General features: G+C 36.2%; 1 protein-coding gene and 1 long non-coding RNA gene across 7 annotated transcripts in view; one reads left to right on the forward strand and one right to left on the reverse strand.

Annotated features, from left to right (window-relative positions):
- The window catches only part of ARHGAP26 (Rho GTPase activating protein 26), a 504,960-nt gene that overhangs the window by 268,339 nt on the left and 221,969 nt on the right, over nt 1–14,652 (reverse strand). The window lies entirely within an intron of this gene.
- LOC141506181 (uncharacterized) overlaps nt 3,417–14,652 on the forward strand; it is a 50,545-nt gene continuing 39,309 nt past the window's right edge. For both annotated transcript variants that reach the window (XR_012473786.1, XR_012473785.1), the window contains exon 1: nt 3,417–3,551. This is a non-coding gene — a long non-coding RNA (uncharacterized LOC141506181). The remainder of the gene's footprint in view (nt 3,552–14,652) is intronic.

Consider the following 14,652-nt stretch of genomic DNA (forward strand, 5'->3'; position numbering starts at 1 on the left):
CTCTCTTAACAACTTAAATTCCTCATTAAAAATTTAAGGTAATGTAAACAAGCTAGACACTTAAAATCTACATAAACAAAGAGACAAGTAATACAGTCAACTAGAGGGACTGTCCTGAATTATGTGTTGACCTATTAATATCAAAACTCCATTAACTCCAATAATTCAAACTCCATTCATGTTCAAAAGTTACCAGTATCTAATTATAGGTTTTGGATGAGGTTAAAGATTTACTGATTGTTAGGTTTTTTTTATCTATTTCTCCTAAAACTTTCTCTTTTGCACTTACTTTGATTTTCTACTTTTCAAAATTACAGAGTTTATACTTCCATGATTAAAAATTTTTTTTTGTTAATGCATGTTTCCAGAGATGCAATTTTCCCTGAGCATCATTTATTTTGCATCTCAGAAATTCTAATGGGTTGTTTTATCATCTTTCTCATTCAAATTGCTATTAAATATTTCTATATTTTATTGAGTCACTAATTATCCAAGACATATGTAAGTTTCTATTAGTTCTCAAATACAGCGTAAAGAACCACAGTTCAGGAGTTATGGGTGCTTGGGTTCAAATCCTTCTCTGATATTGTGCTAATTGACTGGAACAAGTCATTTGCAGCTCCGGGTCTAAGATCCTAATATCTAAAATTGTTTTCCCATGATCTGAGTTGCCTGTTCTTTTTAACTGTATTTATTATTGTATTACATTCAGAAAAGGATATTTAGTGTTTCTGAATCAATATGGTTTAATCTCAATATGGTTAATGAAAAAACACCAGTCAGAAATCAAATCCTCTAAGCTTAGAGAGTTACTTATCTCTCTAAAACGAAACTAATGCCCAAAATATGATGGCAAATGGAGTGAGAAAGATAAGGGAAATGAGAAGCCAGACTAGCTGCGTATTAAACTCAGTCCAACACTGTGCAGTACAGCTGAGCCCTTTTCCAATGAAATGTTTGATAATAAATGCTTAGTGAATAGAAATGAATTCTGGCAGCCTGCACTAATCCTACAAGATTTTCACGCACAGATCATCACCTCAAATGACTGCCTTGGAATAATGGGCAAAGAAGTGATGACAGAGGAGCTTCCCAAAATTCTGAGTATCATGTTTAACTAAGGGAGTCAAGGTTCTTAAGGACCCCATTTTCCTACACAGACTTCTTAAATTATCCTGAATTTATTGTGCAGTAGATCAGGCCTGGAGTCTGAAAGACTCATCTCCCTGAATTCAAATCCAACCTCGGACACTTACTAACTGTGCAAGCCTGGGCAGGTCATTTAACACTAACTGGCCTCATCTTCCTCATCTGTAAAATGAGCTGGAGAAGGAAATGGAAAACTACTCCAGTATCTTTGTCAAGAAAACTCCAAATGGGGTCATAAATATATGAAAAACATACCTACACTTTGTCTCCTTTTCAGGTAAAATGCAAGCAGCTTGAGGACAAGAGGAGAGGCATTTGTTTTATCTTTGTTACATGCCCTCCACCAACCAATTTAAAAGGGAACATTATGTTAATAAGCACTTTACAAATATTACTTTGTTTGAGGCTCACAACAACCCTGAGGATTAGGTGCTATTATTATTCACATTTTTACAATTGTGGAAACTAAGTCACAAAGCCTTCCCTGCTCCACTCCTGCACATGTCATTTGTTTTGATTGCATCTGACTCTTCATGACCCCATTTGGGATTTTCTTGGTAAAGATAATGTAGTGGTATTACCATTTCCTTCTCCAGTCCATTTTACAGATGGAAACTGAGGCAAACAGTGTTCAGTGACTTGCCCAGGGTCACACAGCTATTAAGTGTCAGTCAGATTTGAACTTCAGTCTTGACTCCAGGACCAGCACTCTATCCACTGTGATACCTAACTGCCCAAAAACTAAAAGAGAAAATGGGGCTTGCCACAAGAATAACAAATGGCCACTACAAGCACTTTACTGATATCCTGTCTGGAAAAAGCACTTCAATTTCCTTGCCCTTTCCAACACTTCTAATGAACCCTCTGTGGTGAACTTGTAGGAGGTCAAGGACGAGTAAGAATACATGAAATGTTGGAGTCTTTCTTTAATTGTTGTTAGAGGCAGCTGCCAATGCTTACTCCCAGTAGTAAAGACTAAATAAATATATATATATATATATATATATATTTAATAAACATTTCAAACAGAAATTTCATACTTCAAACACATAATTATTTTAGAATGTTACACATATCTATATATTATATTTGTGTATATGTGTATAGATTGTATATGAGGAGATAGATATAATGACCGATAGATGGATGATAGTTACATAGATAGAAAAGAGGACAAGAATATCTAGATTCAAATCCTGCTTCTGACACATACTGTCAGGCTGTAAAGCTCTAGGCAAGTTACCAAATCTCTTAGAGCTCTAAATTGCAAAGAAGGTGCCAACCTGCATCAGTGGAGGGAAATGCCTCACCTGGGAGTTCCCTATACCAACAAAATAACAGATCCAATCTTTATCTCCATCGCTACAAATATTAAAATATTTTCTTAAATTTTCCTTTCCCAGTGGACACCAGAAGTGGAAACAGCAGAGACTGTATTTGTTGGGCAAGAAAGAGAAAACTCTTCATAGATCTTGGCTCTTGCCCGAAGGCCCATCACCAAATAAAAAACAAAGCTATAAGCATGCTTAATATCAGTCATCACCATTACTACTCAACACTTTTGTTGATCTATAACCCTGGCATTAAAGGATCTTAACTCTTCCAGTTTTTTTTTAATTAGAAAAACTTCTGAAAACGGCCCCACCCTTCTATGACACTGTTGAATCCTGTTTACTTGGCAAGAATGTTCTGTTAGGAGGCTTCAGCAGAGGCAAATTAATCTGGGTACAATTCTCACTGAGTGACCCATTTAAAACAGAGCTCATTTAAAGCTATGAGGTGAATGAAACAAATAAATGATGTCTTTCATTCAGCATATATCCCCACAGAACTCTTTGCTTTCAAATCTTTTTATTTTTTTGCTTTCTTCTCCCACATCTACAATCCCAGGGCATTGGTTTAATATCGGAAGCACCTCATTAATTCATTTCTCTGCACCAACCACATGAATATCTTACAGGGTAAATGATATTTATAACAAAGGCAAGAATGCTGAGGGTTAGGGCCCTGGCCAAAATTCAAAATGATGTGTAATTTCCACCAGGAAATGAATCTGTCATTACTTTTGGATAATAGATGTTGAAAATTAAAACACTAAATCTGAGGAGGAACACCTAGAAGAAAAACTTAGGAGAGGGTGGGGAGTATGAACTTAAAAAATTTTGGTCACTTGTTTAATTATTTTGTCATAAAAAAAACCACACACACACACACACACACACACACACACACACACACACACACATATATACGGAATACATTTTCAACAAAGAGTAATGGTCTATATAGCTCCTTAAAGAAAAGCAGTTGAAAACAACAGACATCAGTGATGCTCATCTTGGTTCCAACAGATTATATGGCCTTGGACAAGTCATTTGATGGTTTTTATCCCAACTGTCACAGTAAGTCAGAAACTTAACTACTTGGCAAACATAATGGCAGACTGGAATTTCCCAAAATGAGCTTTCTAATCTCATTTGTATCAAATTTATGCTGTGTGTTATTTATACTACTTGACCAATCTGAACCTCATGTTTTGAGCTGTAAAATTATTTGTTATAATCAAGGTTGAATATCATTTAAGTACACTGCAAATAAAGCAGGGTAATAATCTTATCATTAATGGCTTACTTATCTGATATCACTGAGGAATTAGATATGTTCCACTAAGTACCAATAAATAAAGTTTTAGATGACTTGAAATGATAAAACATTATTATTTTTAATATTTGAGTGAAATCTTTCAAAATTTCTCCCTCGGGCATAATGAAAATAATTTAACATCTTAGAAGGCAATGAGTATTCAACTTGTATTCTAGTTAAGAAGACAGTGAGGAGGCGGCTAGGTGCACAGTGGATAGAGCACTGGCCCTGGATTCAGGAGTACCTGAGTTCAAATCCGGTCTCAGACACTTAATAATTACCTAGCTGTGTGGCCTTGGGCAAGCCACTTAACCCTACTGGCCCTGCAAAAAAAACAAACAAATAAAGACAGACAGTGAGGTTCAGCAAGGGACAGAGAGCCAGGCCCACAATCAGGAAGACTTATCTTCATGAGTTCAAATCTGGCCTCAGACATTTAATAGCTGTTGAGCTGAACAAATCACTTAACCCTGCTTGCCTCAGTTTCCTCATCTGTAAAATAAGCTGGATAAGGACATTTTTGGTCAATCACTCATTATCTCTGCCAAGAAAACACTAAATGGGGTCGGAAAGAGTAGGATATGACTGAAAAACTAGTAAGAGAATCTGGCTTCAAATCTGCTACTTAGAGAATGTATGAAGTTGGGTCTCAACTAACCTGAGACTCAATAAAAAAAGAGAGGGGGGGGATAATCTCTGACCTTTCTAGCTCTAAATCTAAGATCAAATGACTTATAGTAGCTATATAATCCTTAAGATTCCTAATCCTCAGTTTATACATGTCTAAAAATGGAGAAAATATTATCATATAACTAGGAAATAAGAATTAAATGAAAATAGATATAAAGTTCTTTGTAAACCTAAAGTTATCTGGACATGACTGAAAAGACCGAACAACAAAATGGGGAAGAAAATATACTCTTTTGTGTTCTCTCTCTCTCTCTCTCTCTCTCTCTCTTTCTCTCTCTCTCTCTGTCTCTCTCTCTCTCTGTCTCTCTCTCTCTCTCCCTCCCTCCCTCCTTCCTCTGCCCCCCTCATAGGATTTTGGCAAGTAATTCTGAGGTTTGCATCCAAATATTACAACTATAAATCAGGAACACAACTATTTGGCAGACCTAGCTGACTATGTAACAGATGGGAATTTCCTAAAATATAACAGTTAGCTACTTAGATATATATCACACACATATATGTCTATATATGTATAATAAAATAGATATATGTGGCTTTTTTTAGTTCTGGATCAGATTTAAAAGGTATCAAAAGGTATAGAAAAGGTATTTAAAAGGTATAGAAAAGTACCTTTAATACAGATCAGAAGTCTGTTGATAATTTATAATTTTAGAGACCTGTTTAGAATATTAAAAGATTAAATGACTTTCCAAAGGCTATATAGCTATAATGAGCCATAAACAAGATTTTGAATCCAGGTATTCTTTTTTTTAAAGGTTTTTGCAAAGCAAATGGGGTTAAGTGACTTGCCCAAGGTCACAAAGCTAGGTAATTATTAAGTGTCTGAGGCCAAATTTGAACTCAGGTACTCCTGACTCCAGGGACAGTGCTCTACCCCTGAAATCCAGGTATTCTTAATGAAAAGTGTGATATCTGGCTTTACACTCTTACTATCTGTGTGACCCCAGGCAAGTCATGGAACCCTAACTGCCCTCCAAAAAAAAAAAGAAAGAAAGAAAGAAAGGGAGAATACAAGAGCTTATACACAAAAACAAGTGACAGAGCAATGTTCTGTATTGGTAAAGTTGTCAGTTTATAATGTATGGGGGAAGGATGTTAGAGAAGATACCTGTTTGTTTTTAAAATTTTTTTACTTCAATACTTTTGTTATTGGGTTTTTTTTTCAGTTCCAAATTCTCATCCCCATTGAGAAGAGCAGGAGATACAATACCTCTTACATATGAATGAAGTCATGCAAAACCCATTTCTGCATTAGTCTGTTTATTTTGTCTCCAGGAGTAGGGTGGGAGCTTGTTGTTGGCATTCTTTGTATCTCTAATGTTTAGCACAGTGTCTGGAATGCAGTAAGCACTTTTAAAAAAATGCTTATTGACTGATGTCAGAGGTCTAGATATTTTATGTATCATTATTACAAATATTTAAGCAACTACATAATATAACAAAGTCTACTACTGACATAGAGAATCAGTTGGCCAAGTCCTGGTTCGATCAATAATTATGAAATTCTAAACAATGCGGATCTATGTTTCTACCTTGCTAAAGTATAGGATTTAACTTTTTTAAAGAACCTTTAAATTTTAAATGTTACTCATAGAAGGATTAGAAGATAGCAAACAAAACCTCAAGATATCTTTAGGCTTGTTTGCTCAGGAGGCTGCCACCAACCATTAGGTTTTGTGAGCAATTACTCCTCAACAAAACTATCCTTTGAAGATGTCACTGAATCTCAGTGGCTACTATGACCTCAATGGTAAGAATCCTCTGATATTTTTTTCTTGCAAGGCAATGGGATTACCCAAGGCCTCACAGCTAGGTAATTATTAAGTGTCTGAGGCCAGATTTGAACTCAGGTACTCCTGACTCCAGGGCTGGTGCTCTATCCACTGCACCACCTAGCTGCCCCTCTTCTGATATTTTTAAAGACACCCCTATAACACAGACACACACACACACACACACACACAGACACACAATTTGTCTTCAATCAATCTTTCTAGACTGACCTCACATCACTCATCACTCTGCCTCATGTGCTCTAGGTTTAAATCAAATAGAAAAGGGCCTGAAGTTCCCAGAACCCATCATACATCTCTTAGCACCTTTGCAGAGGCTCTGCCTTAACTCTCTCCTGTTCTTGGAATCCCTAGGTCCCTTCAAGTCCTAAGTCATACCTCCCATGCCTTTACTGAAAATTCCACTCTCCCTCCCCATTTGTTAATGTTCTCCTTGACCCCCAAATTACTTTATATTTATTAACTTGTGCATATATAATATCAAAATCTAATCTTCCCAAGGACAAAGACTTGGGTTTTGTCTCAGGAAAGTCTTGTGTAAATACAGACTTAATAAATCTTACTGCACTGAACTCAACATGGAAAAAATTTAATGCAAATCTTGGGATTAATTTTATCTCAAAACATTACTTGCTTCTCCGAAAGATCAGTATCCAATGCCAAAGACAAGGTGTTTAGAGAAGGTTGTGGAGACAAAAATCTGCTTACATTGTTTATTCTAAATATATTCCATATATGATTACAGGTTTATTTTTAGTGCTGGCTGCTTCAGAACCCCAAAGACTTTCCCATATTACAGCTAACTAAATATTTAGGAGTTTTACAAAGCTTATCTTTTTACAATAGTTGAGTCAAGTCAACACAATCTTGAAACCTATTTAAAACACAACCTGGATGCCATGACTCAAAACTCTTCCCCTTTGAAGAAAGAGTAAGTGTATATGTACTGCCTTCCCTCCAATGTTATCTGATCTTTGCAATTTTCATTACTGATTTTTTTTAGGTTTTTGCAAGGCAAATGGGGTTAAGTGGCTTGCCCAAGGCCACACAGCTAGGTAATTATTAAGTGTCTGAGACCAGATTTGAACCCAGGTACTCCTGACTCCAAGGCTGGTGCTTTATCTACTATGCCACCTACCCGCCCCATTTATTTTTTTTTTAGATTTTTTCAAGGCAGTAGGGTTAAGTGGCTTGCCCAAGGCCACACAACTAGGTAATTATTAAGTGTCTGAGGTCAGATTTGAACCCAGGTACTCCTGACTCCAAGGCTGGTGCTCTATCCACTGAGCCACCTAGCTGCCCCGATTTTTCTTTTAAAGCATTAAATTCGCAGTGATACCCTGACATCTTTTTAGCTTCATTTCAACATTTAGAAAGAATTAACATTCTTTAAAAATTCCAAAATAAATATCTTCCTACACAAAATATATCTTAAATTTAACTGCACAACAGGATCCAGAAATAAGATATTAATATAAATAAATACGTACAATGTGAAAGGAGAAAACATCAAAACTGGACAGAATCCATTCTGTAAGAAATTTGTTGCGAGGGAACAGGTACGAGGAAGGGGGAAATGGAGAGGGACAGGGACTGCCTTCACCAGGGAAATTTTTATTGGGGAGGTGTTACAGCCTTGAAGTAAGATTTTATAAAAGGAATAAGAGTGTAGGGTGTCAAGGCATACATACACATATGTATGTATAAATACTTCTAAGCATTGGTTTTCTTTTCATCTTTCAACACCTACTCTACTACCTCTTCAGTCAAAATTTAGTGTTTTAAGAAAGAAATCCCTTATTGCCTTTCCTTCCAAATTACTTGATCAGTCATAATGTCTATTCTTCAGGTTGGAGTAAATAGAATTGGAATATATAGTCAGTGATTTTTACACTTTCTTAGACCATCATATTGGTATTCTTTGGCCAATGTTTCAGACTGGGTGTGACAGCAAGAAAATCTGTGTATGATATTTTAGTAACAGTAATGGAAGATGAATCAGAAAAATAATATCAGAAGGAAAAATAAGACCAGATCAAGAAAAGATTTTTCCTTCTTTGGTTAGGAAATAAAAAGAGCAAAGCAGGGATAATTTCCAGGAAAAAACAAAGCCAAGAACTGATGCTCATTTTATTTCTTACCAGGTACTTCAAAAGAGCTATAATTTTGTTTGTCATGGTAATCTCTCCAGTGATTCAAGCCTTACTGGAGTTGTTATGGCCATGAGTTGTTGTAGTCAAAAATATTCATCTTTCTGGGGGTAAGCCTTTCTGCACTTAGCTAGGGTGATCTTCTACTAAGTACTAAAAAGGCCTTTCTAGACAATTTTGTTAAAGAAGAGTCTTTGAAACAAAGAAAAGATAATCTATCTTGGTGGCCAGATGCTACCCTGGCACAAGGGGGCTCACTATCATACTGCTTTACCAAAAATAATAAAGCAAATCTGATACAAAATAAAGGAGAGAATCTAAATCACAAAACTACTCTAAGAGACATCTAGCAGAGACCCTGAGTTTACCACATTCTTCTATAGTTCCCAAAATGACATGACTTGGCTGGACCAAGTATACTGGAAGGATATTATTACTCAGGTTCAATTGAACTTCTTGGCTCTAAGGAAAAAATGGAAACTGTTTTGGAAATTGTAACAAAGGTAATTCACAATCTAGAAGCTGGTCTGGGGGTACTTCAAACCCTCTTCTTTCCAAATGATTCAATTTCCACCAAATCCTCTGCTTCCCCACTGCACACCATTTAAAAAAAGATTTGAAGTTGGAAGACATGTCAAGTCTTATCTATGCCAGTTCCTTCTTGAAGGAACTTTGTATCTCTTTACATCAGTGTCTTCATCTGTAAAGAGGCATTCAACTTGAAGATTTCTAATTTCCAGCTCTTAAACTAGTCAAGTCATTTGAATAGCATTTATTAAGCATTTACTAAGAGACAAGATATTGTGCTAACTGCTGTGGATATAAATTGAAATATTTGTATCATCTAAAAAAATAAAGACAAAAAGAAGAAAGGAAAATTGGGGAGGGATGGGATGAAGAGGAAGGGAAGGAGGTGGGGGGGGGGGGGGGGAAGAGAGGGAGAAAGAGAAGAGAGGGGAGTAGGAATCCAGGATAAAAGCCCAGATTTTTCCCAGCCGCTTCTGGCTTCTATTAGAGTTTGCTCTCCATTGTCATAGCCAAGTCCAGGTCAATTCTAGGCCATACTGAGGCAGTGGAGTAAGAGGTCAGTCTCTTCTCCTCTGTCCCCCCAATTACAAAAAAATTTGTATTTAAGGTTATTCAAGCATTAACTTAAAAGGGAGCCAGGGAAGGGTTCTAGTCAATAGTACATGATTCCCAATGTCTACTAACACTGGATGGAGTCTCTAAAGCTTTTCAAGAATATTAATATGCACTGGAATTTGCAATCTATGCTTAGAGAGGAGGGAAAGAAAGGAAAGAAAAAGCAAAGTAGGGTGTGCTCATCTCCAATGACATCTAGTCATCTCTGGAACTTCAGAGGAGAAATAATCCAACTCATTTAGTTTTGATTTACATTCCTATTATTTTTGATTTGGAACTTTTTTTCATATAGTTGTTGAAAGTTTGGATTTCTTCCCTAGAGAAAAATCTGTTCATATCCTTTAATCATTTTGTTGGGGTTCTAATGCTTATTATATATTTGAGTCAATTTTCTAAAAATCTCAGATGCCTTCTGACTGCACAGTATTTGATAACATTAAGGTCACACAAACAGAAGAGATAGAAGTAAAACTCATGTTTTCTGACTTTATATACAGTGCCCTTTCTACTTCAGAAATGTGCAGTCTTAGGGCAAAACAACTAGGCAACCACTTCCATTAAAAATCAATTCTGGTTCATGAATTAATACAATTATATAATTCAGAATATATTTTAATATATATTAGTAATAACATTTAATATTGGGGGATTGGGATAAAGACTATACATGAGATTTCACTGATTTCAAAAGTTCTTGAACTTTTTGGTTTCAGGACCCCCAAAGGTTATATCTCAAAATATTAACTATTAGAAATCAAAACTGATGTTTATAAAAATGTATTTACCAATTCACTTAAACAGTAAATCCAATACTTGTTCACATAAATGTTTTAGTGAATATTTTAATTTCCAAAAAGAATAATAAAAAACTGCCTTAATAAAATCTAACACCTGCCTTAACAGAAGACTCATATCTGCTTCTACATTTAATTTGCTGTGATATGTTGTTTTGATTAAAGTATATGGAGAAAATCTGGCCTCACAAAGATATGGAGTTGGAAGTGGAAGTAGTATTTAATAGGCAAACAACATCTTAGTATTATCATGAAATGGTTTTGAACTCACAAAGGGACTCAGAGTTCCCTAGGGTCCTGAAACCACGAAGCTCTAACTTAAGAGAACTTCCAGATGAGTAAACTTCCTCAACCAATCTAGATTAGTACCTTCTCTATCACTTATCATCTTGGTTGACTGGGTCACAGAGCACTTCAATGATTTGGGCGAGGAGACACATCTAGTTTGTAACAAGTCAGATTTGAAACCAACCTTCCTAGGGCCAAGGTCAGTTACTTCACCATTTCTCTCATATTTAATAATACAGATTCTTAATATGAAAGGACCAAAACTGGGAGTGGGAAACTGGCTGAAATCTGGCTGAAGTCTGCTCAGCCCTTTGACTTCTTTGTTCAGGTCACAAAACTGTCGGTGGTCATGGTATCGTTTATGATGTGGAAGCTTGACCACTAGAAACCACAGCTCTGGCCACAACTATGTGTTTCCTGTAAACCCAAGAAGAGTCAAAAAAGAAAAAAGAAAAGTACAATTTGCTAGTTCACTCCTTGGGTTTGTATAATCATTACAAACTGATGCCCAAAAGAAGCTAAAATGAACTAATCCACCTGTATGTTTTCCAATCAGTTACAGGCATTCAGAGTTTTTTAAAAGTGTGATTACTGTGAAAAATTAATTACTTCTCACTTTTATTTAATAATTAATTGATCTATTAGGATCAAGATTTTTTCCTCTTTTCAGCTTCTTCATCCAGAAATCAATCAGTATAGAAAATCTCACAAAATTAACACAGTTCATGATCTAATCAGTTAGTAAAAGAAATTCCAGATATGGGCAGTATTCCTGCTCACTATGTTTGCTCAGACATGTCTATAGAAGTATAGATTCTGTCTTTTGTCAGACAAATGATATGGAAATTGATATTTCTCTGACCAAGAATTGTGTGATCCAAGTTATATACACCCCAAGACCCTCGCTGTAATAAAGCCCAGTCTGCCTCTCATTTTAAAATTCATTTTCTCACTAATTGTTAATGAATCTAGATTGATTCCTACACAAGGGAACACCTACTTTTCAAAAACTATTAGGCTGGCACCGTGATCGCTTTGGGTCTAAGAAAGATAGACAACATCCTTTTATTAATAAACAGGCTGTTCTTAGTACTAACATAATTAAATTACTATGTCTCTCAAAACTTTTTAATTATCACACCATCTTGATGGCAGCTGCACTACACATGGGGAAGGAGACACATGCCTAGGAAAACTTGATAATGTTAAGGTAGAATGAGGACTCAAGAAATAACACATCTGGAGTCAGGAGTACCTGGGTTCAAATCCGGTCTCAGACACTTAATAATTACCTAGCTGTGTGGCCTTGAGCAAGCCACTTAACCCCATTTGCCTTGTAAGTAAGCAAGCAAATAAATAAATAAATAAAATGAAATAACACAGAATATCATAGAGTAATATGGAATGGTAGACCAGAGTAATATGGAGTGGTAGACTAGGGAGTCAAGAAGACCTAGGTTTGATTCCTGCTTCAGACATTAAATAGCTATTAACTGTGTGATTCTGGGCAAGCAGTCAAGACAGTCTCATTTTTCTTATCTGTAGAGTTGGACTTAGGGGTAGCTAGGTGGCATAGTGGATAGAGCATTGGTCTTGGGAGTCAGGAGTACCTGAGTTCAAATCCGGTCTCAGACACTTAATAATTACCTAGCTGTGTGGCCTTAGGCAAGCCACTTAACCCCATTGCCTTGCAAAAATCTTAAAAAAAAAAAAAAAAGAAAAAAGAAAGAAAAAGAAAGAGTTGGACTTGTTGGCCCATCTAGTTTTGAATCTGTGATCCTGGGAGGGAAAAAGAAACCTTTCCTATTCATTACAATTCAATCAACACAGAGAACAAACTGAGTATTTATCAAGCACCTATTATAATTTCATCATTGCAGAAGGTTCTGTCTCTCTCTCTCTCTCTCTCTCTCACACACACACACACACACACACACACACGACACAGGATATCTATACTCAAATAAAAAAATAAAAACAGGGCAGCTAGGGTGGTACACCAGGTACAGACTTGGAGTCAGGAGCATGAGAATTTGAATCTGGCCACTTACTAGCTGTGTGACCTTGGGCAAGTCACTTAACCCTTACTGTCTCGCATCTAGGGCCATCTCTAGTCACCCTGATCTATACCTGGATATTGGACCTGGATGGCTCTGTAATAGAAAATGAGTCCAGTGACTTAGCACAGCCCTCTTTCACATAATCCAATTCATGTGCCTGTCATAGCATAACCTCCCTGATGTCGTGGTCTTCTTCAAAAATGAAAGACAAATATTATTATAATGGCCTACAATATTTTTACAATTTACAATTGTTTCCTCATTGAGGAAACAATACACACAATTATAGAAGGATATCATTGCTAGAAAAGATAATCATTTCTATAATGGCTTACAAAATAATAGTTTACAGCTTTAATGGTTTTTTCCCAACAACCCTGTGATGCAAGTAGTCCTAGTTATATTATCCCTATTTACAAAGCCAGGACTCGAACCTAGTTCTCCTTCATATTGCCTCTAGTGCAACTTGATTTACAGATGAAGAAACTATGATAACTAACATAGATACACTGTATTCTCTCCTTCTCTCTTCCTCCCCTCCTCTGGAAGTAGAAGATATTCTAGAACTATTATGTCCTGAGGAAGGAGAACTCCTAGCATGTAAATTTCTTTCAACAATGCACATCTACCACCTAGAATCACAGACTTAGAGCTGGAAGGTAACCCTATAATGTAGGTGCTTTGATTATCCACATTTTACAGCTAAGGAAACAGAATCAGAGAGAAGTGAAGTGACTTGTTTAGTGTCACAAAGTTAGTAAGTGAGGCTGGATTGGAACTTGGGTCATCTTGATTCCAGGTCCAGGTGTTGATCCACTGTACCACTAGATAAATAAGTTTTCAAGAAAAAGAGATCTTGTCCAGATCACTTTTGCTGTATTATGATGTTAATACATTAACTCACCTTAACATCACTAACCTCTACTATAGCATCTCCCAAGTTATAAATCAAATTGAACATAATCTGACCACTATAGTAAAAAAAAAAAAAAAACACTGATAAAGTTAACTCCTAAATATCCTTCTATATATCATTTCATGTATATAATATGACTTTTTTTGGCATCAGTTGCCTTCTGAGAAAATTTTAATCTAATAACATTACCACTAATAAAGGGTAATCCTACAACATGTGATTAAGCATCAAAACATATAGTACAGACAATTAAGTATCATGGGAGAAAGGGACATTTTTGGCTAAGTGTATTTCATGCCTATTTAAATAGGCTCAAGAGCTGTATTTTTTAAAGACCTTCATTTTAACCATAGGAAAAAACAATAAAATGGAGAATGTCAGTGATTTCCTCAATCTCATGGAAGTGATTCTCTTTTGAGATTTACTGGGAAAATTAAATTGAAGACCACCAGTCAAAAATGCAAGAGAGTATTTTTCTACCCTAATCCTTGTTCACTTTTTTCCCCCATTCTATTTTGTTTAATGCTGGACATTTGGTCAAGACCACACAACAAATGAGGGCAATGGTGGTTGGCTTGGGCAGCTCTCCCAGATCCAGCACTAACCCTGGTCTACCTTATACTATAACCACTAGACCTCATATTTACATCATTTTCTGGATGAGCAAAATGGAAAGGCTTTATTTAAACTTTGTTGGGAAATTACTCTGTTTTGGGGTATGTTTACTTGTACCAATGTGTGCTCCCAAATCCACTGAACAGGAATTTTTTTTGAAAAGCATCATTAGGAATAATTTTCCTGGGACCACAAGACTTCCTAAGGACACAGAACTACTGACTCCAGATCTTGCAACCATTATCTCATTGTATTCTTCACACGAAGGAAACAATCTACTTTAACTCATGGATCTACCTACTAGAACTATAACACAGTAGGCCAGCCAGCTGGCATAGAACTACACCTTGAGTCAGGAAAACTCATCCGAGTCCCAAATCTGGTCTCAGGAACTGTATCACACTGGGT

The sequence above is a fragment of the Macrotis lagotis genome, chromosome 1 (genome assembly GCF_037893015.1).
Source record: "Macrotis lagotis isolate mMagLag1 chromosome 1, bilby.v1.9.chrom.fasta, whole genome shotgun sequence".
In the NCBI taxonomy this organism is placed as follows: Eukaryota; Metazoa; Chordata; class Mammalia; order Peramelemorphia; family Peramelidae; genus Macrotis; species Macrotis lagotis.